Here is a 27,345-nt window from a genome sequence, read left to right as displayed (position 1 = left end):
CTGAGTGAGTTGATCATTAACAGTTTTAGTACTTTGATACAAACTCACAGAAACACGAAGATGAGTAAACTATTTGTCGACCAACTGTCTGTCTGAATTATAGTTATGAGTTTTCGAATCTCAACAAACCAGCATATTGTCTTTTCATGACCGATCAAAGTGACAATAAACAGGTTTTGATTTGATAGCAGAGGGAAAGCCAAAAAACAGGAGTGCGTCCCTGGGTGGGCTTGAACCACCAACCTTTCAGTTAACAGCCGAACGCGCTGACCGATTGCGCCACAGAGACATGCTGTTTACTGCAATGTTTGGCTAGGTCCTGGATCATTATACACCAGGTCAGGAACTGGAAAGACCCATTATTCCTTCATCCATCCATCCTTACATTTTCTTTCCTGCTTATCCTCACGACTGTTGTGGGTGAGCTGCAGCCTTTCCCAGCTCACTTTTCCAACCGGCGAAAGACAAGATACACCCGAGGCTAATCGCCAGTCACAAAATCTAAATATGTCAAGTTGCACTTCTGAGTGAGTTGATCATGAACAGTTTTAGTACTTTGTTACAAACACACAGAAACACAAAGATGAGTAAACTATTTGTCGACCAACTGGATGTCTGAATTATCGTGAAGAGTTTTTGAATTTCAACAAATCAGCCAATTGTCTTTTCATGACCTATCAAAGTGAAAGACAAACAGGTTTTGATTTGATAGCAGAGGTAAAGTCAATACAACTGGCGTGCGTCCCTGGGTGGGCTTGAACCACCAACCTTTCAGTTAACAGCCGAACGCGCTGACCGATTGCGCCACAGAGACATGTGGTCTACCCCATGGCTGGCTAGGTCATGGAGTATTTTACACCAGGTCAGCTTGAGGAGGAACTGGAAAGACCCATATATCCATTCATCCATTCATCCATCCATCCATCCATCCTACATCGATTTTCTTTCCTGCTTATCCTCACGACTGTTGTGGGTGAGCTGCAGCCTTTCCCAGCTCACTTTTCCAATCGGCGAAAGACAAGATACACCCGAGGCTAATCACCAGTCCCAAAATCTAAAATTGTGAAGTATCATTTCTGAGTGAGTTGATCGTTAACAGTGTTAGTACTTTGTGACAAACACACAGAAACACGAAGATGAGTAAATTATTTGTCTACCAACTGTCAGTCTGAATTATAGTTATCAGTTTTTGAATTTCAACAAATCAGCCAATTGTCTTTTCATGACCTATCCAAGTGAAAGATAAACATGTTTTCATTTGATAGCAGAAGGAAAGTCAATACAGCTGGCGTACGTCCCTGGGTGGGCTTGAACCACCAACCTTTCAGTTAACAGCCGAACGCGCTGACCGATTGCGCCACAGAGACATGCTGTTTACTGCAATGTTTGGCTAGGTCCTGGATCATTATACACCAGGTCAGGAACTGGAAAGACCCATTATTCATTCATCCATCCATCCTTAAATTTTCTTTCCTGCTTATCCTCACGACTGTTGTGGGTGAGCTGCAGCCTTTCCCAGCTCACTTTTCCAACCGGCGAGAGACAAGGTACACCCGAGGCTCATCGTCAGTCACAAAATCTAAATATGTGAACTTGCACTTCTGAGTGAGTTCATCATGAACAGTTTTAGTACTTTGTTACAAACACACAGAAACACAAAGATGAGTAAACTATTTGTCTACCAACTGGATGTCTGAATTATCGTGAAGAGTTTTTGAATTTCAACAAATCAGCCAATTGTCTTTTCATGACCTATCAAAGTGAAAGATAAACAGGTTTTGATTTGATAGCAGAGGTAAAGTCAATACAACTGGCGAGCGTCCCTGGGTGGGCTTGAACCACCAACCTTTCAGTTAACAGCCGAACGCGCTGACCGATTGCGCCACAGAGACATGTGGTCTACCCCATGGCTGGCTAGGTCATGGAGTATTTTACACCAGGTCAGCTTGAGGAGGAACTGGAAAGACCCATATATCCATTCATCCATTCATCCATCCATCCATCCATCCTACATCGATTTTCTTTCCTGCTTATCCTCACGACTGTTGTGGGTGAGCTGCAGCCTTTCCCAGCTCACTTTTCCAATCGGCGAAAGACAAGATACACCCGAGGCTAATCAGCAGTCACAAAATCTAAAATTGTGAAGTATCATTTCTGAGTGAGTTGATCATTAACAGTGTTAGTACTTTGTGACAAACACACAGAAACACGAAGATGAGTAAATTATTTGTCTACCAACTGTCAGTCTGAATTATAGTTATCAGTTTTTGAATTTCAACAAATCAGCCAATTGTCTTTTCATGACCTATCCAAGTGAAAGATAAACAGGTTTTCATTTGATAGCAGAAGGAAAGTCAATACAGCTGGCGTGCGTCCCTGGGTGGGCTTGAACCACCAACCTTTCAGTTAACAGCCGAACGCGCTGACCGATTGCGCCACAGAGACATGTGGTCTACCCCATGGCTGGCTAGGTCATGGAGTATTTTACACCAGGTCAGCTTGAGGAGGAACTGGAAAGACCCATATATCCATTCATCCATTCATCCATCATCATCCATCCATCCATCCATCATCGATTTTCTTTCCTGCTTATCCTCACGACTGTTGTGGGTGAGCTGCAGCCTTTCCCAGCTCACTTTCCCAACCGGCGAGAGACAAGGTACACCCGAGGCTCATCGTCAGTCACAAAATCTAAATATGTGAACTTGCACTTCTGAGTGAGTTGATCATTAACAGTTTTAGTACTTTGATACAAACTCACAGAAACACGAAGATGAGTAAACTATTTGTCGACCAACTGTCTGTCTGAATTATAGTTATGAGTTTTCGAATCTCAACAAACCAGCATATTGTCTTTTCATGACCGATCAAAGTGACAATAAACAGGTTTTGATTTGATAGCAGAGGGAAAGCCAAAAAACAGGAGTGCGTCCCTGGGTGGGCTTGAACCACCAACCTTTCAGTTAACAGCCGAACGCGCTGACCGATTGCGCCACAGAGACATGCTGTTTATTGCAATGTTTGGCTAGGTCCTGGATCATTATACACCAGGTCAGGAACTGGAAAGACCCATTATTCCTTCATCCATCCATCCTTCCATTTTCTTTCCTGCTTATCCTCACGACTGTTGTGGGTGAGCTGCAGCCTTTCCCAGCTCACTTTTCCAACCGGCGAAAGACAAGATACACCCGAGGCTAATCGCCAGTCACAAAATCTAAATATGTCAAGTTGCACTTCTGAGTGAGTTGATCATGAACAGTTTTAGTAATTTGTTACAAACACACAGAAACACAAAGATGAGTAAACTATTTGTCGACCAACTGGATATCGTGAAGAGTTTTTGAATTTCAACAAATCAGCCAATTGTCTTTTCATGACCTATCAAAGTGAAAGACAAACAGGTTTTGATTTGATAGCAGAGGTAAAGTCAATACAACTGGCGTGCGTCCCTGGGTGGGCTTGAACCACCAACCTTTCAGTTAACAGCCGAACGCGCTGACCGATTGCGCCACAGAGACATGTGGTCTACCCCATGGCTGGCTAGGTCATGGAGTATTTTACACCAGGTCAGCTTGAGGAGGAACTGGAAAGACCCATATATCCATTCATCCATTCATCCATCCATCCATCCATCCTACATCGATTTTCTTTCCTGCTTATCCTCACGACTGTTGTGGGTGAGCTGCAGCCTTTCCCAGCTCACTTTTCCAATCGGCGAAAGACAAGATACACCCGAGGCTAATCACCAGTCACAAAATCTAAAATTGTGAAGTATCATTTCTGAGTGAGTTGATCGTTAACAGTGTTAGTACTTTGTGACAAACACACAGAAACACGAAGATGAGTAAATTATTTGTCTACCAACTGTCAGTCTGAATTATAGTTATCAGTTTTTGAATTTCAACAAATCAGCCAATTGTCTTTTCATGACCTATCCAAGTGAAAGATAAACAGGTTTTCATTTGATAGCAGAAGGAAAGTCAATACAGCTGGCGTGCGTCCCTGGGTGGGCTTGAACCACCAACCTTTCAGTTAACAGCCGAACGCGCTGACCGATTGCGCCACAGAGACATGCGGTCTACCCCATGGCTGGCTAGGTCATGGAGTATTTTACACCAGGTCAGCTTGAGGAGGAACTGGAAAGACCCATATATCCATTCATCCATTCATTCATTCATCCATCCATCCATCGATTTTCTTTCCTGCTTATCCTCACAACTGTTGTGGGTGAGCTGCAGCCTTTCCCAGCTCACTTTCCCAACCGGCGAGAGACAAGGTACACCCGAGGCTCATCGTCAGTCACAAAATCTAAATATGTGAACTTGCACTTCTGAGTGAGTTGATCATTAACAGTTTTAGTACTTTGATACAAACTCACAGAAACACGAAGATGAGTAAACTATTTGTCTACCAACTGTCAGTCTGAATTATAGTTATGAGTTTTCGAATCTCAACAAACCAGCATATTGTCTTTTCATGACCGATCAAAGTGACAATGAACAGGTTTTGATTTGATAGCAGAGGGAAAGCCAAAAAACAGGAGTGCGTCCCTGGGTGGGCTTGAACCACCAACCTTTCAGTTAACAGCCGAACGCGCTGACCGATTGCGCCACAGAGACATGCTGTTTACTGCAATGTTTGGCTAGGTCCTGGATCATTATACACCAGGTCAGGAACTGGAAAGACCCATTATTCCTTCATCCATCCATCCTTACATTTTCTTTCCTGCTTATCCTCACGACTGTTGTGGGTGAGCTGCAGCCTTTCCCAGCTCACTTTTCCAACCGGCGAAAGACAAGATACACCCGAGGCTAATCGCCAGTCACAAAATCTAAATATGTCAAGTTGCACTTCTGAGTGAGTTGATCATGAACAGTTTTAGTACTTTGTTACAAACACACAGAAACACGAAGATGAGTAAACTATTTGTCGACCAACTGGATGTCTGAATTATCGTTAAGAGTTTTTGAATTTCAACAAATCAGCCAATTGTCTTTTCATGACCTATCAAAGTGAAAGACAAACAGGTTTTGATTTGATAGCAGAGGTAAAGTCAATACAACTGGCGTGCGTCCCTGGGTGGGCTTGAACCACCAACCTTTCAGTTAACAGCCGAACGCGCTGACCGATTGCGCCACAGAGACATGTGGTCTACCCCATGGCTGGCTAGGTCATGGAGTATTTTACACCAGGTCAGCTTGAGGAGGAACTGGAAAGACCCATATATGCATTCATCCATTCATCCATCCATCCATCCATCCTACATCGATTTTCTTTCCTGCTTATCCTCACGACTGTTGTGGGTGAGCTGCAGCCTTTCCCAGCTCACTTTTCCAATCGGCGAAAGACAAGATACACCCGAGGCTAATCACCAGTCACAAAATCTAAAATTGTGAAGTATCATTTCTGAGTGAGTTGATCGTTAACAGTGTTAGTACTTTGTGACAAACACACAGAAACAAGAAGATGAGTAAATTATTTGTCTACCAACTGTCAGTCTGAATTATAGTTATCAGTTTTTGAATTTCAACAAATCAGCCAATTGTCTTTTCATGACCTATCCAAGTGAAAGATAAACAGGTTTTCATTTGATAGCAGAAGGAAAGTCAATACAGCTGGCGTGCGTCCCTGGGTGGGCTTGAACCACCAACCTTTCAGTTAACAGCCGAACGCGCTGACCGATTGCGCCACAGAGACATGCGAGTCTACCCCATGGCTGGCTAGGTCATGGAGTATTTTACACCAGGTCAGCTTGAGGAGGAACTGGAAAGACCCATATATCCATTCATGCATTCATCCATTCATCCATCCATCCATCCATCCATCCATCCATCGATTTTCTTTCCTGCTTATCCTCACGACTGTTGTGGGTGAGCTGCAGCCTTTCCCAGCTCACTTTCCCAACCGGCGAGAGACAAGGTACACCCGAGGCTCATCATCAGTCACAAAATCTAAATATGTGAACTTGCACTTCTGAGTGAGTTGATCATTAACAGTTTTAGTACTTTGATACAAACTCACAGAAACACGAAGATGAGTAAACTATTTGTCGACCAACTGTCTGTCTGAATTATAGTTATGAGTTTTCGAATCTCAACAAACCAGCATATTGTCTTTTCATGACCGATCAAAGTGACAATAAACAGGTTTTGATTTGATAGCAGAGGGAAAGCCAAAAAACAGGAGTGCGTCCCTGGGTGGGCTTGAACCACCAACCTTTCAGTTAACAGCCGAACGCGCTGACCGATTGCGCCACAGAGACATGCTGTTTATTGCAATGTTTGGCTAGGTCCTGGATCATTATACACCAGGTCAGGAACTGGAAAGACCCATTATTCCTTCATCCATCCATCCTTCCATTTTCTTTCCTGCTTATCCTCACGACTGTTGTGGGTGAGCTGCAGCCTTTCCCAGCTCACTTTTCCAACCGGCGAAAGACAAGATACACCCGAGGCTAATCGCCAGTCACAAAATCTAAATATGTCAAGTTGCACTTCTGAGTGAGTTGATCATGAACAGTTTTAGTACTTTGTTACAAACACACAGAAACACAAAGATGAGTAAACTATTTGTCGACCAACTGGATGTCTGAATTATCGTGAAGAGTTTTTGAATTTCAACAAATCAGCCAATTGTCTTTTCATGACCTATCAAAGTGAAAGACAAACAGGTTTTGATTTGATAGCAGAAGGAAAGGCAATACAACTGGCGTGCGTCCCTGGGTGGGCTTGAACCACCAACCTTTCAGTTAACAGCCGAACGCGCTGACCGATTGCGCCACAGAGACATGCGGTCTACCCAATGGCTGGCTAGGTCATGGAGTATTTTACACCAGGTCAGCTTGAGGTGGAACTGGAAAGACCCATATATCCATTCATCCATTCATCCATCCATCCATTTCATCCTACATCAATTTTCTTTCCTGCTTATCCTCACGACTGTTGTGGGTGAGCTGCAGCCTTTCCCAGCTCACTTTTCCAATCGGCGAAAGATAAGATACACCCGAGGCTAATCACCAGTCACAAAATCTAAAATTGTGAAGTATCATTTCTGAGTGAGTTGATCATTAACAGTGTTAGTACTTTGTGACAAACACACAGAAACACGAAGATGAGTAAACTATTTGTCTACCAACTGTCAGTCTGAATTATAGTTATCAGTTTTTGAATTTCAACAAATCAGCCAATTGTCTTTTCATGACCTATCCAAGTGAAAGATAAACAGGTTTTCATTTGATAGCAGAAGGAAAGTCAATACAGCTGGCGTGCGTCCCTGGGTGGGCTTGAACCACCAACCTTTCAGTTAACAGCCGAACGCGCTGACCGATTGCGCCACAGAGACATGCGGTCTACCCCATGGCTGGCTAGGTCATGGAGTATTTTACACCAGGTCAGCTTGAGGAGGAACTGGAAAGACCCATATATCCATTCATCCATTCATCCATTCATCCATTCATCCATCCATCCATCCATCCATCGATTTTCTTTCCTGCTTATCCTCACGACTGTTGTGGGTGAGCTGCAGCCTTTCCCAGCTCACTTTCCCAACCGGCGAGAGACAAGGTACACCCGAGGCTCATCGTCAGTCACAAAATCTAAATATGTGAACTTGCACTTCTGAGTGAGTTGATCATTTACAGTTTTAGTACTTTGATACAAACTCACAGAAACACGAAGATGAGTAAACTATTTGTCTACCAACTGTCAGTCTGAATTATAGTTATGAGTTTTCGAATCTCAACAAACCAGCATATTGTCTTTTCATGACCGATCAAAGTGACAATGAACAGGTTTTGATAGCAGAGGGAAAGCCAAAAAACAGGAGTGCGTCCCTGGGTGGGCTTGAACCACCAACCTTTCAGTTAACAGCCGAACGCGCTGACCGATTGCGCCACAGAGACATGCGGTCTACCCAATGGCTGGCTAGGTCATGGAGTATTTTACACCAGGTCAGCTTCAGGTGGAACTGGAAAGACCCATATATCCATTCATCAATTCATCAATCCATCCATCCATCCATCCATCGATTTTTTTTCCTGCTTATCCTCACGACTATTGTGGGTGAGCTGCAGCCTTTCCCAGCTCACTTTTCCAATCGGCGAAAGACAAGATACACCCTAGGCTCATCGCCAGTCACAAAATCTAAATATGTGAATTTGCACTTCTGAGTGAGTTGATCATTAACAGTTTTAGTACTTTGTTACAAACACACAGAAACACGAAGATGAGGAAACTATTTATCGACCAACCGGAAGTCTGAAATATTGTGAAGAGTTTTCAAATTTCAACGAATCAGCCAATTGTCTTTTCATGACCGATCAAAGTGACAATGAACAGGTTTTGATTTGATAGCAGAAGGAAAGGCAATACAATTGTCGTGCGTCCCTGGGTGGGCTTGAACCACCAACCTTTCAGTTAACAGTCGAATGCGCTGACCGATTGCGCCACAGAGACATGCTGTTTACTGCAATGTTTGGCTAGGTCCTGGATCATTATACACCAGGTCAGGAACTGGAAAGACCCATTATTCATTCATCCATCCATCCTTCCATTTTCTTTCCTACTTATCCTCACGACTGTTGTGGGTGAGCTGCAGCCTTTCCCAGCTCACTTTTCCAATCGGCGAAAGACAAGATACACCCTCGGCTAATCGCCAGTCACAAAATCTAAACATGTCAAGTTGCACTTCTGAGTGAGTTGATCATGAACAGTTTTAGTACTTTGTTACCAACACACAGAAACACGAAGATGAGTAAACTATTTGTCGACCAACTGGATGTCTGAATTATCGTTAAGAGTTTTTGAATTTCAACAAATCAGCCAATTGTCTTTTCACGACCTATCAAAGTGAAAGACAAACAGGTTTTGATTTGATAGCAGAGGTCAAGTCAATACAACTGGCGTGCGTCCCTGGGTGGGCTTGAACCACCAACCTTTCAGTTAACAGCCGAACGCGCTGACCGATTGCGCCACAGAGACATGTGGTCTACCCCATGGCTGGCTAGGTCATGGAGTATTTTACACCAGGTCAGCTTGAGGAGGAACTGGAAAGACCCATATATCCATTCATCCATTCATCCATTCATCCATCCATCCATCCATCGATTTTCTTTCCTGCTTATCCTCACGACTATTGTGGGTGAGCTGCAGCCTTTCCCAGCTCACTTTTCCAATCGGCGAAAGACAAGATACACCCTAGGCTCATCGCCAGTCACAAAATCTAAATATGTGAATTTGCACTTCTGAGTGAGTTGATCATTAACAGTTTTCGTACTTTGTTATAAACACACAGAAACACGAAGATGAGGAAACTATTTATCGACCAACTGTCATGTCTGAATTATAGTTATGAGTTTTCAAATTTCAACAAATCAGCCAATTGTCTTTTCATGACCGATCAAAGTGACAATAAACAGGTTTTGATTTGATAGCAGAAGGAAAGGCAATACAACTGGCGTGCGTCCCTGGGTGGGCTTGAACCACCAACCTTTCAGTTAACAGCCGAACGCGCTGACCGATTGCGCCACAGAGACATGCTGTTTACTGCAATGTTTGGCTAGGTCCTGGATCATTATACACCAGGTCAGGGAACTGGAAAGACCCATTATTCATTCCATATCATTCATCCATCCATCCTTCCATTTTCTTTCCTGCTTATCCTCACGACTGTTGTGGGTGAGCTGCAGCCTTTCCCAGCTCACTTTTCCAATCGGCGAAAGACAAGATACACCCGAGGCTAATCGCCAGTCACAAAATCTAAATATGTCAAGTTGCACTTCTGAGTGAGTTGATCATGAACAGTTTTAGTACTTTGTTACAAACACACAGAAACACAAAGATGAGTAAACTATTTGTCGACCAACTGGATGTCTGAATTATCGTTAAGAGTTTTTGAATTTCAACAAATCAGCCAATTGTCTTTTCATGACCTATCAAAGTGAAAGACAAACAGGTTTTGATTTGATAGCAGAGGTAAAGTCAATACAACTGGCATGCGTCCCTGGGTGGGCTTGAACCACCAACCTTTCAGTTAACAGCCGAACGCGCTGACCGATTGCGCCACAGAGACATGCAGTCTACCCCATGGCTGGCTAGGTCATGGAGTATTTTACACCAGGTCAGCTTGAGGAGGAACTGGAAAGACCCATATATCCATTCATCCATTCATCCATCCATCCATCCATCCATCCATCCTACATCGATTTTCTTTCCTGCTTATCCTCACGACTGTTGTGGGTGAGCTGCAGCCTTTCCCAGCTCACTTTTCCAATCGGCGAAAGACAAGATACACCTGGGGCTAATCACCAGTCACAAAATCTAAAATTGTGAAGTATCATTTCTGAGTGAGTTGATCATTAACAGTGTTCGTACTTTGTGACAAACACACAGAAACACGAAGATGAGTAAATTATTTGTCTACCAACTGTCAGTCTGAATTATAGTTATCAGTTTTTGAATTTCAACAAATCAGCCAATTGTCTTTTCATGACCTATCCAAGTGAAAGATAAACAGGTTTTCATTTGATAGCAGAAGGGAAGTCAATACAGCTGGCGTGCGTCCCTGGGTGGGCTTGAACCACCAACCTTACAGTTAACAGCCGAACGCGCTGACCGATTGCGCCACAGAGACATGCCGGCTATCCCATGGCTGGCTAGGTCATGGAGTATTTTACACCAGGTCAGCTTGAGGAGGAACTGGAAAGACCCATATATCCATTCATCCATTCATCCATTCATCCATCCATCCATCCATCCATCGATTTTCTTTCCTGCTTATCCTCACGACTGTTGTGGGTAAGCTGCAGCCTTTCCCAGCTCACTTTCCCAACCGGCGAGAGACAAGGTACACCCGAGGCTCATCGTCAGTCACAAAATCTAAATATGTGAACTTGCACTTCTGAGTGAGTTGATCATTAACAGTGTTTGTACTTTGTGACAAATACACAGAAACACGAAGATGAGTCAAATATTTGTCGACCAACTGGAAGTCCAAATTATCGTGACGAGTTTTCAAATTTCAACAAATCAGCCAATTGTCTTTTCATGACCTATCAAAGTGAAAGACAAACAGGTTTTGATTTGATAGCAGAGGTAAAGTCAATACAACTGGCGTGCGTCCCTGGGTGGGCTTGAACCACCAACCTTTCAGTTAACAGCCGAACGCGCTGACCGATTGCGCCACAGAGACATGCAGTCTACCCCATGGCTGGCTAGGTCATGGAGTATTTTACACCAGGTCAGCTTCAGGTGGAACTGGAAAGACCCATATATCCATTCATCCATTCATCCATTCATCCATCCATCCATCCATCCATCCATCGATTTTCTTTCCTGCTTATCCTCACGACTATTGTGGGTGAGCTGCAGCCTTTCCCAGCTCACTTTTCCAATCGGCGAAAGACAAGATATACCCTAGGCTAATCACCAGTCACAAAATCTAAATATGTGAAGTTGCACTTCTGAGTGAGTTGATCATTAACAGTTTTAGTAATTTGTTACAAACACACAGAAACACGAAGATGAGTAAACTATTTGTCGACCAACTGGATGTCTGAATTATCGTTAAGAGTTTTTGAATTTCAACAAATCAGCCAATTGTTTTTTCATGACCTATCAAAGTGAAAGACAAACAGGTTTTGATTTGATAGCAGAGGTAAAGTCAATACAACTGGCGTGCGTCCCTGGGTGGGCTTGAACCACCAACCTTTCAGTTAACAGCCGAACGCGCTGACCGATTGCGCCACAGAGACATGCTGTTTACTGCAATGTTTGGCTAGGTCCTGGATCATTATACACCAGGTCAGGAACTGGAAAGACCCATTATCCATTCATCCATCCATCCTTCCATTTTCTTTCCTGCTTATCCTCACGACTGTTGTGGGTGAGCTGCAGCCTTTCCCAGCTCACTTTTCCAACCGGCGAGAGACAAGGTACACCCGAGGCTCATCGTCAGTCACAAAATCTAAATATGTGAACTTGCACTTCTGAGTGAGTTGATCATTAACAGTTTTAGTACTTTGTTACAAACACACAGAAACACGAAGATGAGTAAACTATTTGTCGACCAACTGGATGTCTGAATTATCGTTAAGAGTTTTTGAATTTCAACAAATCAGCCAATTGTCTTTTCATGACCTATCAAAGTGAAAGATAAACAGGTTTTGATTTGATAGCAGAGGTAAAGTCAATACAACTGGCATGCGTCCCTGGGTGGGCTTGAACCACCAACGTTTCGGTTAACAGCCGAACGCGCTGACCGATTGCTCCACAGAGACATGTGGTCTAACCAATGGCTGGCTAGGTCATGGAGTATTTTACACCAGGTCAGCTGCAGGTGGAACTGGAAAGACCCATATATCCATTCATCCATTCATCCATTCATCCATTCATCCATTCATCCATCCATCCATCCATCCATCCATCGATTTTCTTTCCTGCTTATCCTCACGACTATTGTGGGTGAGCTGCAGCCTTTCCCAGCTCACTTTTCCAATCGGCGAAAGACAAGATACACCCTAGGCTAATCACCAGTCACAAAATCTAAATATGTGAAGTTGCACTTCTGAGTGAGTTGATCATTAACAGTTTTAGTAATTTGTTACAAACACACAGAAACACGAAGATGAGTAAACTATTTGTCGACCAACTGGAAGTCCAAATTATCGTGACGAGTTTTCAAATTTCAACAAATCAGCCAATTGTCTTTTCATGACCTATCAAAGTGAAAGATAAACAGGTTTTCATTTGATAGCAGAAGGAAAGGCAATACAACTGGCGTGCGTCCCTGGGTGGGCTTGAACCACCAACCTTTCAGTTAACAGCCGAACGCACTGACCGATTGCGCCACAGAGACATGTGGTCTACCCCATGGCTGGCTAGGTCATGGAGTTTTTTACACCAGCTCAGCTTGAGGAGGAACTGGAAAGACCCATATATCCATTCATCCATCCATCCATCCATCGATTTTCTTTCCTGCTTAACCTCACGACTGTTGTGGGTGAGCTGCAGCCTTTCCCTGCTCACTTTTCCAATCGGCGAAAGACAAGATACACCCGAGGCTAATTGCCAGTCACAAAATCTAAATATGTGAAGTATCACTTCTGAGTGAGTTGATCATTAACAGTGTTAGTACTTTGTGACAAAAACACAGAAACACAAAGATGAGTAAACTATTTGTCGACCAACTGGATGTCTGAATTATCGTTAAGAGTTTTTGAATTTCAACAAATCAGCCAATTGTTTTTTCATGACCTATCAAAGTGAAAGACAAACAGGTTTTGATTTGATAGCAGAGGTAAAGTCAATACAACTGGCGTGCGTCCCTGGGTGGGCTTGAACCACCAACCTTTCAGTTAACAGCCGAACGCGCTGACCGATCGCGCCACAGAGACATGTGGTCTACCCCATGGCTAGCTAGGTCATGGAGTATTTTACACCAGGTCAGCTTGAGGAGGAACTGGAAAGACCCATATATCCATCCATCCATCCATCGATTTTCTTTCCTGCTTATCCTCACGACTGTTATGGGTGAGCTGATGTCTTTCCCAGCTCACCTTCCCAGCTGGCGAGAGGCAGGGTACAGACTCGGCTGGTCGCTAGTCAATTGCAGCACTATGTACAATACAAGACAATTCATGCCCAAGACAACGGCTGGACATATTCTGGATTTCATCCAGAACCCAATAAAAGCTGAATAGATCTTTACACTAAACTGGGGAAAGGCTGACTTGTGGAATAAAATCTAAATATGTGAAGTTGCACTTTTGAGTGGTTTGATCAATGACAGTTTTAGTACTTTGTTACAAGCACACAAAAACATGAAAATGAGTAAACTATTTGTTTAACAACTGTATGTCTGAATTATATTTAAGAGTTTTTGAATTGCAACAAGTACGCCAATTGCCTTTTCATTACCTATCAAAATGATAGATAAACAGATTTTTATTTGATGACAGACAGAAATTCAGGAGTGCATCCCTGGCTGGGTTCAAACCACCAACCATTTGGTTAACAGCCGAACACCCTAGCCGATTGCACACAGGGACATCCAGTCCTACCTATGGTTGGCTAGCTCGTGCAACGTTATACAACAGGCCAGCTTGGAGCAAGTGCACAAGACCATCCACCCATCCATCATCTTTCCTGCTTATCTAACTACTGTGGTGGGTGAGATGGAGCCTTGCCCAGCCGGTGAGAGGCAGGGTACACACTCGGCTGATCGCCAGCCAATTGCAGCACTGTGTACAATTCATGCCCTCGACAATGGCTAAACATTCTGGATTTTATCCAAAACCCAGTAACAAACGGAAATTCAGAAATATCGGAGTGCGTCCCTGGGTGGGCTCGAACCACCAACCTTTGTCATGTGTGTGTGTGTGTGTGTGTGTGCGTGTGTGTTCCAGGTTTTATCTTCCTCTCTCTCGTTGCTCACACACCTGCTCCTGTGAGCATCTTCACCACCTGTGCCTCGTTCATACCTAATTACAGATTGTATTTAACCTCGTGTCTCATTCCCACTCGTTGCCAGTTCGTTGTACCTTGTCGTCACGTTCCAGCATTCCTTGTCACAGACTCACAGTAAGACTTTGACCCTGTTCCGATTATCGACCTTGCCTCTTTGCCTCATGTTCTTGGATACTGTTGCCCTTCTTGGATTGCCTGCCCGTGTACCGACCTATGCCCGTCTATTAAACCTCTCTTTTTGGAAACTGTCCATTTGTTTTGGAGTCTTGCATTTTTGGGTCCTAGCCTCTGTTCCGTTCATGACAGAACGAACTGGCCATAACATGGACCCAGCAGACTCAGACCCGGTGCGCAAAGCCCTTCAAGCGCAGGGTCAACGCCTCTCGAAGCAGGATGAGCAGCTTGCTGCCCTCCACCTTCATCTAGAGGGACTGTCAAGGCATCAGGACAATATGATGAGACAGGTGGCCTCACAGTTTGAACTTCTTATGAAAATTATCCAAGACAAGGAACCAGTTGGCACCACACCCAATACCGCCACGGTATTTCCATGTGAAACAGTCAACATGCAGCCACCTGCCACCTCCGCTGCTGTCTGCCCACAGCTCTCTCGACCGGAGAGGTTCTCGGGAAATTCTGGGAACATTAAGCCGTTCATCACGCAGTGCGAACTCCACTTTGAGCTCCAGGCAGCTGTCTTCCCCACCGAGCGGGCAAAGATCGCTTTCGTCATTTCCCACCTGACTGGTCGTGCGGAGGCGTGGGCTACTGCTGAATGGAGCCGCAATTCCGCCACGTGTCATTCATGGGCTTTTTTCGTAAAGACTATGGAGCAAATTTTTCAATTTTCCACTCCTGATCGTGAGGCAGCTCGCTCCCTTGTCACCTTACGACAAGGCATGCGCAGGGTGTCAGATTACGCGATTGAGTTTCGCATTCTAGCAGCTGAGAGTCATTGGAATAATCGGGCGCTACTCGATGCCTTTTTTCAAGGACTATCCCCCGCCGTCAAGGATCATTTAGTGCCGCTAGACCTGCCGACCGACTTGGACACACTCATCGCTCTCGCCGTAAAAATCGACAGGAGGCTTTTGGATCGCGAGCTGGATGGAGATCGGCGGAAGGCTGCGTCACCGCGCACTTTGAGGACAAGCCTCGGTGACCAGCCAAACCAAGGCAGATCCCCTGGTTCCGGTCTCAGCCCACTGGCTAACGTCCCCACGGAGGAACCCATGCAACTGGGCAGGTTCCGTCTCTCCCCTGAGGAACGTCAATGCCGGCTGAGGGAAGGGCGGTGCTTCTACTGCGGTCAGTTGGGTCATTCCGTGAGCAACTGTCACGTCAAAGTTGCCGGTGCCGGTAGCAAGGGCACGGGAGAGGTGAGTCTGAATTTGATGAAGGAAGACCCTACACGGGTTCTTCCTAAAGTGACACTATGCTCTCCTGATCAAGAAATTCATACACCTGTATTAATTGACTCTGGTTCTGACGCAAACTTACTCAACTCCATCCTCGTTAAACGTATGCACCTTAGAACCTTTGAAATAAAACGCCACCGCAACACCTATGCTGCAGACGGCAGTTTTATGGGCAAAATCACTCACCGCACTCAAACACTCACATTGACATTTCCCGATTCTCACTCGGAACGCATTAGTTTTCATGTTTTTGACGCCATGAATCAGGACCTTATCTTAGGGAACCCATGGTTGAGATTACATAACCCCCACATTGACTGGTCCTCTGGGCAGGTTATGTCATGGGGCAGCAATTGCGCCCGGAACTGTTTCAAGCCGCCATGTGATGTTCAGGGTCATGTTTCTAAGGACAATCCACAGACCCCATCTGGGGATCCTGATTTATCTCAAGTGCCCACCTGTTACCAGGATATTAAAGACGTTTTTTCCAAGTCCAAGGCCAAATCCCTTCCACCCCACAGACCTTATGACTGTGCTATTGACTTGCTGCCTGGAACCACACCCCCACGAGGCAGGTTGTTCTCTCTTTCAGGGCCGGAACACAAGGCCGTGGAGGAATCACTGGCAGCCGGCCTCATTCGCCCATCTTCATCCCCTGCGGGAGCAGGATATTTCTTTGTGGACAAGAAAGACAAGACCCTGCGACCCTGTATCGATTACCGGGGTCTCAACGATATCACTGTAAAAAACAGGTACCCTCTTCCTCTCATCTCCACCGCCTTGGAGTTCCTGGAGGGAGCCAAGGTTTTCACCAAACTGGACTTAAGAAATGCAAGACTCCAAAACAAATGGACAGTTTCCAAAAAGAGAGGTTTAATAGACGGGCATAGGTCGGTACACGGGCAGGCAATCCAAGAAGGGCAACAGTATCCAAGAACATGAGGCAAAGAGGCAAGGTCGATAATCGGAACAGGGTCAAAGTCTTACTGTGAGTCTGTGACAAGGAATGCTGGAACGTGACGACAAGGTACAACGAACTGGCAACGAGTGGGAATGAGACACGAGGTTAAATACAATCTGTAATTAGGTATGAACGAGGCACAGGTGGTGAAGATGCTCACAGGAGCAGGTGTGTGAGCAACGAGAGAGAGGAAGACAAAACCTGGAACACACACGCACACGCACACACACACACACACACACATGACAGTACCCCCCCCTTAACGGCCGGCCCCAGACGGCCCTGGGGCCCCTGGATGCGCAACGTGGAAGTCCCGAATGAGCGAATCATCCATGATAAACGCAGACGGTACCCATGAACGTTCCTCAGGCCCATAGCCCTCCCAGTCCACCAGATATTGAAACCCCCTCCCCCTCCGACGAGACGACAACAGCCGCTTCACAGGTTCGTTGGGCCCTTCCCCATCACAAAGATCATCAACCCTGTCACCGTGAAGCTGAGGCTCCCAAGGTCGATGCGGGTCCACCCTGCTTTTCATGTCAGCCTACTCAAACCAGCCCGGGACTCCCCTCTGGTCCCGCCTTCCAGGCCCCCTCCTCCCCCCGGTTTGTGGATGGGGGCCCTGTCTTCGCTGTGAAGCGGCTGTTGTCGTCTCGTCGGAGGGGGAGGGGGTTTCAATATCTGGTGGACTGGGAGGGCTATGGGCCTGAGGAACGTTCATGGGTACCGTCTGCGTTTATCATGGATGATTCGCTCATTCGGGACTTCCACGTTGCGCATCCAGGGGCCCCAGGGCCGTCTGGGGCCGGCCGTTAAGGGGGGGGTACTGTCGTGTGTGTGTGTGTGTGTGTGTGTGTGTGTGTGTGCGTGTGTTCCAGGTTTTGTCTTCCTCTCTCTCGTTGCTCACACACCTGCTCCTGTGAGCATCTTCACCACCTGTGCCTCGTTCATACCTAATTACAGATTGTATTTAACCTCGTGTCTCATTCCCACTCGTTGCCAGTTCGTTGTACCTTGTCGTCACGTTCCAGCATTCCTTGTCACAGACTCACAGTAAGACTTTGACCCTGTTCCGATTATCGACCTTGCCTCTTTGCCTCATGTTCTTGGATACTGTTGCCCTTCTTGGATTGCCTGCCCGTGTACCGACCTATGCCCGTCTATTAAACCTCTCTTTTTGGAAACTGTCCATTTGTTTTGGAGTCTTGCATTTTTGGGTCCTAGCCTCTGTTCCGTTCATGACACCTTTCAGTTAACAGGAATGTTATACACCAGGTCAGCTTGAATAGGAGTAGAAAATCCATCTATCTATCCAGCCATCTTTCTATTTTTACTTCTTATCCTCACGACCGTTGTGGGTGAGCTTGAGCCTTTCCCTGCTTACTTTCCCAGCCGCTGAGAGGCAGCCTACACCCGAGGCTGATCGCCAGTCAATTGCAGTACGATGTACAATTCAAGACAATTCATGCCGTAGACAACGGCTGGACATAATCTGGATTTCATCCAGATCCCAGTAAAAGATGAGTAGTTCTTGACACTAAACTATGGAATGGCTGTACTCGTTGAAAACAATCTGAATATGTGAAGTTGCGGTTTGATCATTTTCAGTTTTAGTACATTGTTACAAGCGCACAAAAACAGGAACATGAGCAAACTATTTGTTGACCAACTGTAAGTCTGAATTGTAGTTGGGTTTTTGGATTTCAACAAATAAGCCAATTGTCTTTTCATTATCTGTCAAAGTAATAGATAAACATTAGAGGTTGAATTTATAGCAGAGGGAAATTCAGAAAAGCACCACTGCAGGGCTCAAACCACCAATCTTTCGGGTAACAGCTCAACATGCAAACCGATAGCACCACAGACACGTAACTGGAGGTATGCGAAGCTACCTATATGATTTTATACCAGAGGCAGGCCAGCAAAGCCGTGGCACATTCTATCAGTAAGTAGACAGACGTTCTCACAGCTCGCTGGCCGTTGTGCTGTTGCCTCTTAAGTGCAGTTTGAAGAAGACTCTAAGGGAGAAAGTTAGATTTAACAGTATATCCCGCAATTTTTGTCATGTTAATTTCTCACCAGCACACCTTGATGAATTTCCCTGACCTTCTGTGGCCTTGGTCTATTAACTGGAGCTTCCGGTCAATATCGTTTATTCTTTATTTATTATTGTAATGTTTTTTATTATTGATTCATTTTTTTTTCTGAGTGTTTGGGCTTCTGTGTTTAATAAGGGTTATTAATTATACACTGTCATAAATTGTATGACAAATATGAAATGAATTGATTGTTGTACATCTGCAGCATCAATTATGGATCTTGTCTACAGTTTCAGATAGTTTTGATTCCAGAACTAGTGCAGTTTTACACTGCCGATCAAAGCTTGCTGTTTCCTGGCTTTTCCTGTCACTGTTCTGTGAAAGATAACATCAGGGAATATGGTTGGTTAAGTTCAACCTGCAAATTTCCTGACATCCTAGGTACTGTTTTTATTAGCTCAGTAAATTCAATATGTTCACTCATTATTAAGATCATATAATTTCTCGCTCTCTTTTTTTTCGGTTTTATTTTTCCAGTTGAGAATGATTGGTTAAATAAGCTACTGGCACTGGCACAGTGTCAAAGATGACTGACGCTGATGATGAGGTGTTTTGTTGGCACCCGGTTAAAGATGGTGGAGGTCTTGTACAAAGTTTTGTTACACAGCAAGATATGGAGCCTGTCAGGTGCCTTTGAATCTGATTCCAACTATGCTATCAGAGAAGTCAAGCAGTTCATCATGACACAGAGTGCATATTATAGGGGGAAAACACAGGAGCCTCTTGAACATGTGCACATGCTTCAATTACGAAAATGAGGAGAGTTTTTCGATGAGTGTTCCTGCTTAGGTTTTTGTTCTGTTATTGTCACAAAATTGTTCAGGATTTGTTTTGTCTGTAATGGAAAATGTGCCAGAACAGGCTGCTATCTGTGATCAGATATTTGTCATTGTCTTTCGAGTAAATTGCGGCACATACTGAATTTTAACTTCATCACCACTTTTTAAAATTTGAGAGACTCCACACATGAGAAGGAACTCCTGTATTCTTACTGCTCTTATGTGTGTGGTTTACTCAAGATGACCACCACAGTGCATCAAACACATCTTTATATTTTCAATGACAATCTTGAGTAGGGATGTCCCGATCCAATTTTTTCCACTTCTGACCCGATACCAATATTGCAGCCTTTTGTTTGGGCGACACCGATATCGGGCCAATCCGATTTCAGCAATAATCATACTTATTTTGTTGTATGTAATTTTAGAAAAGGCTTAATCAAGTGATATTATTCAGACAGAGAACAATAATCAGCAACAGTAGGTATGAGAAAAAAACTGACCCATTTATTATTAACCATTGGGTTACATGAAGTAACTGTAGTGTCCGTCTCGACCTCTGAGGGGCAATGTGGTGCACGCAATGAGATACGCACTCGCAGTAACAAAGAAAGTGGAAGTCACGATCGAATATTGTTATAACTCGTTTTTCACAGCGTCTGAAGAACACATGCCATATGCCTATTGTTATATTTCCTGTCGGTATGTGGTTATACAGCGTTTGTGTACCAATATTCATTATTTTGGGAGATATAAGTGCCGCAAGTTTGATGCACATTTTCATTAGCTTGTCAATGGTATTTTTCATTCATTGCGTTAGCTTTGAGCTAGTGATTTTTCTGAACAAAAACGATAAAAGAAACTAAGTCTACAATGTATTTGAACATTCAATAGGTGTAAAGGGCTCTTTATACTCCAGCGCTCGCGCGGCCGACAGCACCGGCATTGGATCACGTGACCGACGCATTGGGCCGCGCGGCCCCTACGCGCCACTTGAGCACACGGCACAAATTGTCGCCGCGGGGAGAATGCCGCGGAGATCATCTCTCAGCACATTTTCAAAACAGCGCGCGTGGGTTGCGCTTGAGTATAAAGGCAAATTGCGGGCGGGATAGTCGCAGTGACGTCATCACGATTGCCACCCGCGATAAGTGATAAGTCTTTAATGTGCTTTTAGTTTTAGAGTTAACTTCAACTGGAGTGTCAATAAACGACTTTAAGCAAGCAACATTCACTGTTACTCCTTGCTACTACGGTAGGACCTTAGGAACCTGTTGTTGCGATTACGTGGGCTCTGCATGCCATCCGGGCGCGGCTGGATAGAAGTGCTGGAGCGGCGCATGGAATGGACTGATTGTGTAAAAGTGGTACAATCGGAGATTTTAGATCCAGTCCGATCCGATCTGATCTGTGTTTTTTTGCTGGCATCGGACCGATTTTTGATCTCAAAGATCGGCTCGGCACACCCCTATTCATGAGCCTCCTCCCCTAAAACAGATGTCTGGTTTATTACCAAGACTGACCTGTGAGACGCAGTAGGGTGCCAAACAAGGAGTAGTAATAGGCCATCTTATCTGGCCTTCTCTTTGTCATTTTTTTTATGGTGAATGATTTGAGAGACACATTATACAAACAGCACAACGAGTTGCTCCTCTTTTTGTTCGGCAACAGATTGCTTCTTAATTGGCTGTTGGTCGTGTTCTGAGGGACTGTGCAGCTGAACTCACAGATGTCTTCACGGACATCTTCAACACCTCCTTAAATCAGGGTGTTGTCCACCATGCTTCAAATCCACCACCATCATCCCGGTCCCGAAGAAGTCGTCTCCCTCCTCCCTCAATGACTACAGTCCGGTAGCGCTCACTCCCATCCTGATGAAGTGGTTCGAGCGGCTAGTCATGCACCACGTCAAGTCCTCCCTTCCCCCCTCCTTGGACTCCTTGCAGTTTGCATATCAGTCCAACCGGTCAACCAATGACGCCGTCTCCACCGCCCTTCACTCTGCCCTCACACACCTGGACTCTAAGGACTCATATGTAAAAATGCTGTTCATAGACTTCATCTCAGCATTCAGTACCATCATCCCTAAACAACTGATCTACAAACTGGACCACCTGGGGCTCAACACTTTGATGTGCAACTGGCTGCTGGACTTTTTGACAGGGAGAGCGCAGGCAGTACGGGTCGGCAGCAACACATCCAGCACCATCACTCTGAACATGGGGGCCCCCCAGGGTTGTGTGTTGATCCCCCTCCTTTTCAGCAGGGTTAAATTTTGGACGTGTTGTGTCCATTCGAGGTGATGATGTATGATCATGTCAGACTAGAGGAGAGAAAAAGGAAAACCTTTTCTAACTCGAGGGAGCAACCAGGGAACTCCTTTCCATTCTATGGTTGTCATAGTAACCTATTAGCCCACGGGAGGGTTAGCCTGCTTGGATGTCTTTGTTTTTATGTACATCATGTAGCATATGGCGTATGGTTAAATCTGTGGCTCCTTTGCGACTAAACATACAGCACATTGCCAGATAAGAAATAAAATAAATAACCCATCGCTCTCCTACATAAATATCTATTTTGTGGACAACCCTGTAAATACAACCAGTTTTTCCATTAGCAAACATGTCATTGTGGCAGGAGCACGGCAGGACAATATTGCAGTGGCTGCCAGATGGTGACATACATAGCATTCATGCAACATAGCATGTATGAGCACCATGAAGATGAGATTGCTAAATACAATTAGTGGGGCAGGCTTATCAAGAGAAATATTGATTTAAACAAGTCTTTAAGATACTGTATTATTATACCTGAGTAGGATTTTCACAGCCTGGTAATGAATGACACGCGGTCGATCATTTCCACGAGTGCAAATGTATATAGAAGTCCCTCTCAACTCTGCACACTTTGATATCTTCGTTTGGACAGCTGGCTTAATAGCTGCGTGGTCACCATGGAAACACACTCGCTTTCTGACAGCGAGAAGAAACGAGACGCTGAGACGTTGTTATCATGAGAATGCTCGCTGATTCTACAGTCATAATGGAAGGTACAGTATTACCTTCAGTCCTCCTTCTTGATTGCAATACTAACAACTGTCACTTGTGTTTCAAAGGACCAAAACTGCAGGTATATCTTTACACCCAGGACTGCCTCACGACTGTAAACTAAGCGTGACCCCCTCAGAGTCATATACTTTACATACAGTGTGTTTTAGGGATGCAGTGATACACCACTTTTTTTCTGACCGATTTTACTTGATAATGCCATCGTCTTTCAAGTGTGATGAAAATGTGTTTTATTTAAATGAAATTTGGTTCAATAACACAAGCTTTTCTTGAGCATGCCAATGTTTTACTGAAATATAACAACTTGTTGTTACTGACATTTTGACATCCAACCGTCTGACATTTTCTAACCGTCTTGCCACTCATTTTACTTAAATGCACCCTGTAACACAAGGCATTTAAGTTCTAAAATATAACTGGCAGCCCAGCTGAAGTGATGTTATCACACCATTGGTTACTTTGTCATCCATTTTGCAGTCAGCTTCAGTGTTGTCATCCATGTTTACCTTTAAAGTATCTATACACAGCTGACATGGCTCCTTCTCCACATGCCTGGAAGGTATTTTTCAGTCTGGTGAAGTGGTATTGGTGTCGAAGTATCGGAGCATTTTTACTAGCAGAGGTGTAGAAGGGGAAAGCTACAAAGTGTTGGTTCCTCAGTGCTTTGGTCAAAGTAGCAAGTCTTTTCAAGTCAAGGAGTACAATTCCAAGTGAAGTCACGGGTCATTGCTGTTCAAGTCCAAGTTGAATTGCAAGCCTTTTAACATATTGGCAAGTCGAGTCTAAAGTCATCAAATGCATGACTCGAGCCCACACCTCTGTTTACTAGTAAAGCACAGTACAGTATTGGCACTGATACTTACTCATTTACTGTTTGAAACAAGGAACATTGCCAGCGCCTTTGAAACACAAACACCCTACACCCAGATTTGCTTTGAACTCAAAGTGATGAGTATATATAATTAAAATGTATCTAATTTGCTGACATTACCGGTACTTGTAAATTTTGTTTAAACTGAACTTTTACATGTGCTTTCTTATTGGAATTATGTTTTTAAAAACAAAGCCTTTAGTAGATGTACAATCTTTTAAGTAACATTTTAGCATTCTTAAAACTCATACAACTATAAAGATGAGTTCACTGCTATGAATTAAATTAAAATCAAATAAAACTACTCAGGCGGCACGGTGGCCGACTGGTTAGAGCGTCAGCCTCACAGTTCTGAGGACCCGGGTTCAATCCCCGGCCTCGCCTGTGTGTAGTTTGCATGTTCTCCCCGTGCCTGCGTGGGTTTTCTCCGGGCACTCTGGTTTCCTCCCACATCCCAAAAACATGCATAAATTGGAGACTCTAAATTGCCCGTAGGTGTGCATGTGAGTGCGAATGGTTGTCTGTTTGTATGTGGCCTGCGATTGGCTGGCAACCAGTTCAGGGTGTACCCCGCCTCCTGCCCGATGACAGCTGGGATAGGCTCCAGCACGCCTGCAACCCTAGTGAGGAGAAGCGGCTCAGAAAATGGATGGATGGATAAAACTACTCACCTTTTCAAGACAGCTGACATACACATTGTTTTTTTGGAGAGTGATTTGTATTGCTGGGATTAATTGCTGTGTAATGTAGTCACCCTCATATTCCAAGTGTCCACGGTAGTAGATGCAAACATAGAGAGAGGCCAGTTAAATGTCTCAAATTGAATTCTTTGAGGTATTGCATTTTTCTGGCGGAATTGAGAAGTTTTCCAGGAGTTAATGGCCTCTCTGACATCTATTTCACTCATCGAAAGAAAACCCTCCCAATGATAACAGTTGTTGTCAATGTTGTGTTGGTTTTGAAAAATACATTTGTTCCTGGAGATACGAGTGACCCAGTTTTTTCACGATGCGAGCCGTTTTCAGCAGATTTTTTGCTTTGACTTCAAAAAGCAAAAAGTTACAAGCATGGTCACGGAACAAAGTAAACCCGTATCTCAAGGCACCACTGTATGCCCCCCCCCCCCAATATACACCTCCTCCCGTTTGCAGTTGAGTAAAATAAAGCACCTAAAGAAAACCCCCAAAAAGCAAGACTTAGCCAAAGTTACCAATTGGACTTTCCAGTCGAGTCACAAGTCTGTTCCTGCGACTTCAGATGCATTTCTGTGACATTTACCAAAAGGCTGCTGCAGGTGTGTGTCAGCTCTGATTCATCCTGATAACAATCCCCCAATTAGAAGCTTTGCTATTTCCGGACGTCTCATCCAGCCCCATGAATAGATTTGACTTGCACACCCACTCATCTTAAATGGAATCCAGAGTGGCAGTTGTCCATTACTGTTACTCTCCTGTCAATGCATAGTACATTTGAATGAAGCTTCTCTTCATTCATGAAAAAAAAATGGTACTATACACTTTCTTTCAAAATTTGAACCAGATGAAATGTTTCACTCCGCACCACACAAATACCACATTGCAAATATTAGTGTTCTCAACAATCACATCACATTTGAAACATTCGTTACCGGTATTAAAGAGGATGTGCGTGTGACAAGGCAACTCTGAATAATGGTCTTGTTATCTTAAATCCAACAATTAATATTTTATTCCACTGGTTTTAAACCACAAATTACATTAAAATGAAATGCAATTCTAGAGGCGCGGTCTGCCTTCCATTTGGTCAAAAGGGGCCGGCCTCGCTCTCTGGAGCGGATAAAAAGGCTGAAGCTCCTTTGTCTTGCTCGCTCCCTCACCTGGTGTTCTACCTGCCGGCCTGGCCCAGCCTGGGGAGCTCCCAACCTCTCATCACGAGGTGGCGGAAGCTGGGAGATGCCGAACTTCCCTGCCGCGCTGCCAAGCGTGGACCGCAGAAGGCACTTGCCAACTCCCCACCGCTACCCTTTTGGGTGTGGGGCAGTTTACGGACGAGACTCCTTTGGGAAGCAATTGCGGTGCGAGCTTTCCCTGACCGCGTGGCAAGCTATGCCCCTGCCAGCGCGCAGGCCAACCTGCGCTTGAAGGGCGTCTTTTCCTCTTTCCTTCCTTTTTCTTCAAACCATCCCTTGTGAGCGCCGTTGCCAACTTTGGAAAATCGACCCGCCTGCCTGAATTGGTCAACACACGTAAATCCAACTTTGTGGTCTACCAAAGTACAGATTAGTGCATATTTGATTTTCAAATTAACGAGAACAGGAATTCCAGCAATGCGCATTGTCATCCCACGCTCGCTACCAACCACACATCACAAGTCAGTTTCCTTTGCCAATGTCTGTCCTTTGTTTGTTTTTTCTTTTTTTCCCTATGTTGTTTCCCTGTAGAGTCCCCGTGCTGGAGCTCATTAAATTTTTCATAAAATTCACTACGTGCGTTGTTGTGTGTGTTTGGGTTCAAGGAAAGAAACCTCTGGCCGTCTAGAACTCTTATCAAAATTTCATAAAGTATAGCAACCTTCAGATTACGAGACTGATAAAAGGATTCTCGCCACTTTGCCTAAATTTTATCCACATAAAAAGTGACGTGATGGACCTTCCTAGATAAAATAGTTTGATTTATAACACTGTAATTTAAAATTAGGCTAAACCGGAAATAACGCAGGCATCGCTTCCATCTTATTCTTTTCTCCTAAATTAACTACATTTTTATTTAACCCATATATGTTACACGAGTTAGTTGATGAACATGGAAATGTTTAAATATTGTAATATCCTACTTCAGTATAGTGATTGGATTAAATGCAGCGACAGAAAAGTAACTCACACTTCATTCATCGGTTTTGTTTAAATAATCTAATGTAATATCATACTGTAGTAAAGACTGAGTATGTGCAGACATATCTTTGAAGGTGGTCAGCTAGAAAATGTAAGATGATGTATTTGCTACTGTTTATAAGAACACAGAGTACATGGCTGAAAAGTATTGTTGTTTCTAAAGGACGACTTGCCATAAACATAAGTAGAGGAATCCCCTATGATTTGTATCATTCAGTTTTCTCGGGCATGGCAAGAAGCCTCCTATAATCTTATGGATGCAAATTGGAAATGTGACTAATGTAAGAAATGTAGAGGTGCAGTTGTGTGCTCTGTTTACATGTTGCTCTATGGATAGACGATGACATCACTGTGACGGTGCAGGACAGAACATTTCTAGACATGTCTTTAGTGGAGTTGAGGCGATTATATTTACGGTGGCTTCTAAAAACATATGTTTATTGACATAAGCAGACCCCTCTCAGATGTTGTGAGAAAAAAAACACTGCACAGGAATATAATGAATCTTTCTGACGTGAATCTTCAGATCTATGTTGAGAATGTGTTAGGCTGTGACTGGAAGTGTGGGAGGAGGGCAGCCGCTTGGGGGTTCACTTGAGGGGCCCGCTTGGAGGCAAGAGGGTTGTGGCGTTTCGGGTGGGTGGTGGTCAAGACAAGTCTAGGACTTGTTCTAAACATGTTTAGCGCATGTATGGACATGTTGAAACATGGTGACATCCTTTCTGATTTCCAGTCACATTTCACACCTTCCACACTTCCGGCAGCAACCAATGGCGTCACCTTTGACAACAACTGCTAACTGATGCTGCTAACTGTAT

General features: G+C 44.4%; 25 non-coding genes across 25 annotated transcripts; all 25 read right to left on the bottom strand.

Annotated features, from left to right (window-relative positions):
* Positions 1-215: 215 nt before the first annotated feature.
* trnan-guu (transfer RNA asparagine (anticodon GUU)) lies at positions 216-289 on the bottom strand. Its single transcript has one exon. It is a non-coding gene; the product is annotated as a tRNA-Asn (tRNA).
* A 451-nt stretch (positions 290-740) lies between these two features.
* trnan-guu (transfer RNA asparagine (anticodon GUU)) lies at positions 741-814 on the bottom strand. Its single transcript has one exon. It is a non-coding gene; the product is annotated as a tRNA-Asn (tRNA).
* Positions 815-1,293: 479 nt separating this feature from the next.
* On the bottom strand, positions 1,294-1,367 carry trnan-guu (transfer RNA asparagine (anticodon GUU)). The gene has a single exon. It is a non-coding gene; the product is annotated as a tRNA-Asn (tRNA).
* A 451-nt stretch (positions 1,368-1,818) lies between these two features.
* On the bottom strand, positions 1,819-1,892 carry trnan-guu (transfer RNA asparagine (anticodon GUU)). The gene has a single exon. It is a non-coding gene; the product is annotated as a tRNA-Asn (tRNA).
* Positions 1,893-2,371: 479 nt separating this feature from the next.
* trnan-guu (transfer RNA asparagine (anticodon GUU)) lies at positions 2,372-2,445 on the bottom strand. The gene has a single exon. It is a non-coding gene; the product is annotated as a tRNA-Asn (tRNA).
* A 483-nt stretch (positions 2,446-2,928) lies between these two features.
* On the bottom strand, positions 2,929-3,002 carry trnan-guu (transfer RNA asparagine (anticodon GUU)). Its single transcript has one exon. It is a non-coding gene; the product is annotated as a tRNA-Asn (tRNA).
* A 442-nt stretch (positions 3,003-3,444) lies between these two features.
* Positions 3,445-3,518, bottom strand: trnan-guu (transfer RNA asparagine (anticodon GUU)). The gene has a single exon. It is a non-coding gene; the product is annotated as a tRNA-Asn (tRNA).
* Positions 3,519-3,997: 479 nt separating this feature from the next.
* trnan-guu (transfer RNA asparagine (anticodon GUU)) lies at positions 3,998-4,071 on the bottom strand. The gene has a single exon. It is a non-coding gene; the product is annotated as a tRNA-Asn (tRNA).
* A 474-nt stretch (positions 4,072-4,545) lies between these two features.
* trnan-guu (transfer RNA asparagine (anticodon GUU)) lies at positions 4,546-4,619 on the bottom strand. The gene has a single exon. It is a non-coding gene; the product is annotated as a tRNA-Asn (tRNA).
* A 451-nt stretch (positions 4,620-5,070) lies between these two features.
* On the bottom strand, positions 5,071-5,144 carry trnan-guu (transfer RNA asparagine (anticodon GUU)). The gene has a single exon. It is a non-coding gene; the product is annotated as a tRNA-Asn (tRNA).
* A 479-nt stretch (positions 5,145-5,623) lies between these two features.
* On the bottom strand, positions 5,624-5,697 carry trnan-guu (transfer RNA asparagine (anticodon GUU)). The gene has a single exon. It is a non-coding gene; the product is annotated as a tRNA-Asn (tRNA).
* Positions 5,698-6,188: 491 nt separating this feature from the next.
* Positions 6,189-6,262, bottom strand: trnan-guu (transfer RNA asparagine (anticodon GUU)). Its single transcript has one exon. It is a non-coding gene; the product is annotated as a tRNA-Asn (tRNA).
* Positions 6,263-6,713: 451 nt separating this feature from the next.
* trnan-guu (transfer RNA asparagine (anticodon GUU)) lies at positions 6,714-6,787 on the bottom strand. The gene has a single exon. It is a non-coding gene; the product is annotated as a tRNA-Asn (tRNA).
* Positions 6,788-7,267: 480 nt separating this feature from the next.
* trnan-guu (transfer RNA asparagine (anticodon GUU)) lies at positions 7,268-7,341 on the bottom strand. Its single transcript has one exon. It is a non-coding gene; the product is annotated as a tRNA-Asn (tRNA).
* Positions 7,342-7,826: 485 nt separating this feature from the next.
* On the bottom strand, positions 7,827-7,900 carry trnan-guu (transfer RNA asparagine (anticodon GUU)). The gene has a single exon. It is a non-coding gene; the product is annotated as a tRNA-Asn (tRNA).
* A 479-nt stretch (positions 7,901-8,379) lies between these two features.
* Positions 8,380-8,453, bottom strand: trnan-guu (transfer RNA asparagine (anticodon GUU)). The gene has a single exon. It is a non-coding gene; the product is annotated as a tRNA-Asn (tRNA).
* A 451-nt stretch (positions 8,454-8,904) lies between these two features.
* trnan-guu (transfer RNA asparagine (anticodon GUU)) lies at positions 8,905-8,978 on the bottom strand. Its single transcript has one exon. It is a non-coding gene; the product is annotated as a tRNA-Asn (tRNA).
* Positions 8,979-9,458: 480 nt separating this feature from the next.
* trnan-guu (transfer RNA asparagine (anticodon GUU)) lies at positions 9,459-9,532 on the bottom strand. The gene has a single exon. It is a non-coding gene; the product is annotated as a tRNA-Asn (tRNA).
* A 462-nt stretch (positions 9,533-9,994) lies between these two features.
* trnan-guu (transfer RNA asparagine (anticodon GUU)) lies at positions 9,995-10,068 on the bottom strand. The gene has a single exon. It is a non-coding gene; the product is annotated as a tRNA-Asn (tRNA).
* A 487-nt stretch (positions 10,069-10,555) lies between these two features.
* On the bottom strand, positions 10,556-10,629 carry trnan-guu (transfer RNA asparagine (anticodon GUU)). The gene has a single exon. It is a non-coding gene; the product is annotated as a tRNA-Asn (tRNA).
* A 484-nt stretch (positions 10,630-11,113) lies between these two features.
* trnan-guu (transfer RNA asparagine (anticodon GUU)) lies at positions 11,114-11,187 on the bottom strand. Its single transcript has one exon. It is a non-coding gene; the product is annotated as a tRNA-Asn (tRNA).
* Positions 11,188-11,675: 488 nt separating this feature from the next.
* Positions 11,676-11,749, bottom strand: trnan-guu (transfer RNA asparagine (anticodon GUU)). The gene has a single exon. It is a non-coding gene; the product is annotated as a tRNA-Asn (tRNA).
* Positions 11,750-12,200: 451 nt separating this feature from the next.
* On the bottom strand, positions 12,201-12,274 carry trnan-guu (transfer RNA asparagine (anticodon GUU)). Its single transcript has one exon. It is a non-coding gene; the product is annotated as a tRNA-Asn (tRNA).
* Positions 12,275-12,778: 504 nt separating this feature from the next.
* trnan-guu (transfer RNA asparagine (anticodon GUU)) lies at positions 12,779-12,852 on the bottom strand. The gene has a single exon. It is a non-coding gene; the product is annotated as a tRNA-Asn (tRNA).
* A 464-nt stretch (positions 12,853-13,316) lies between these two features.
* trnan-guu (transfer RNA asparagine (anticodon GUU)) lies at positions 13,317-13,390 on the bottom strand. The gene has a single exon. It is a non-coding gene; the product is annotated as a tRNA-Asn (tRNA).
* Positions 13,391-27,345: the final 13,955 nt, after the last annotated feature.

The sequence above is a fragment of the Phycodurus eques genome, chromosome 5, assembly GCF_024500275.1.
Source record: "Phycodurus eques isolate BA_2022a chromosome 5, UOR_Pequ_1.1, whole genome shotgun sequence".
NCBI classification, from domain to species: Eukaryota; Metazoa; Chordata; class Actinopteri; order Syngnathiformes; family Syngnathidae; genus Phycodurus; species Phycodurus eques.
The sequence above is the reverse complement of the archived record's forward strand: the minus strand, read 5'-3'. Positions and strand labels throughout refer to the sequence as shown.